This window comes from Olea europaea, chromosome 19, assembly GCF_002742605.1.
Source record: "Olea europaea var. sylvestris chromosome 19, O_europaea_v1, whole genome shotgun sequence".
Taxonomy (NCBI): Eukaryota; Viridiplantae; Streptophyta; class Magnoliopsida; order Lamiales; family Oleaceae; genus Olea; species Olea europaea.
Window position 1 is genome coordinate 3,847,586 of NC_036255.1, and position 1,283 is coordinate 3,848,868.

Sequence of the window (1,283 nt, forward strand, 5' to 3'; positions counted from 1 at the left end):
CACATTCCAGCACGCAAGCTTCTCCTTCATTGTCCTCCCTTTCTTCTTCTTTTTCTTTATTCTTGAATTCATTGGCCAGTAAGTAATTATTGGCCACGACTGGAGGCAACGTACCGAATTGGATAGTAAGGGGTTGATCTGAATCTTCTCCATCCCTTCTGTCTCGCTCAAACTTTGATCTCTCAGAAGAAGTTTCTGACAGTTCCTTCATTGATTCATCCGTACTGGTCTCTTCTCTATCTTTGAGGACATTTTGATTGGCTACCTTGAGTAGTTTAGGCGCTTTAGGATGTGGCACTCCCTATTGCTGCTCATCATCAGTCCATAGTTTCGTTGGAAACGCCTTTGTTGGGTTCTAGTCATCTCATCGAAGGGTATTGCCCTTCCTGCATTATACTAGAATGAATGCCATACATTTGGCCGGCGAGGTTGCGACCTAAATGTTCTTCCATTATCTGCTGGCCTGAACTGCCTCTCAAAAGCAGTCCTTTATAGAATGATGTACCTCACCCCCTACCAGGCTGAGTGTTTAGGAAAAAGGTAGGGCGATGGGGATGCTCCCATATCCCTGGTTTCTCCGTATTGCCATTCATTTCTCTTTTACATCTTGCACATAGGACGTATTCGTCCTTTTTTGGTTCTTTCCCTTTGATTCGTTCAAAGACACTGGGATGTGGTCTAGGATCCTCTTCTCCATTATCTACGATCAACTTGAATTTTGGCAACTTGTTTTTGAATCCAGACGTCACCATGTTCACTCCAAGTGGCTGTGAAAAAGGATTTTCATCCACTACCATCTTCCTCTTATCCTCGAACGTAATTCGTCCTGATTCAATGGCATTCTGTAACACATGGCGAAAAATCAAACAGTTATTAGTCAAATGTGACCATGCATTACGCCACTTAAAATATTTTTTACCCTTAACTTGTTCAGGGCTTTGCAATTTATGTTTATCGCTCAACTTTATCTGTTTATCCTTATATAGTTTATCAAATATAAGGTCAGCTTTAGTTACATTGAACGAGAACGTTCTAACTTTTATGTTTTTATCTTTCATAGACTCATCCTTGTCCGATGGTCTAGGCTTAGCCATTATGGGACAAGTATACGTGTCTACTTTGACTAATTCAGCCAAACACATTTCGGTCTGATCGTATGACTCATTACTGATGGTATGAACATCAAAATTTGGGTCTCTATAATAAGTCCCCTTGCTAGAATTTTTTATCTACTCTTCTTCTCTTATCAATCGTTCATACCTAATCACGTTCGCGCTCAATTG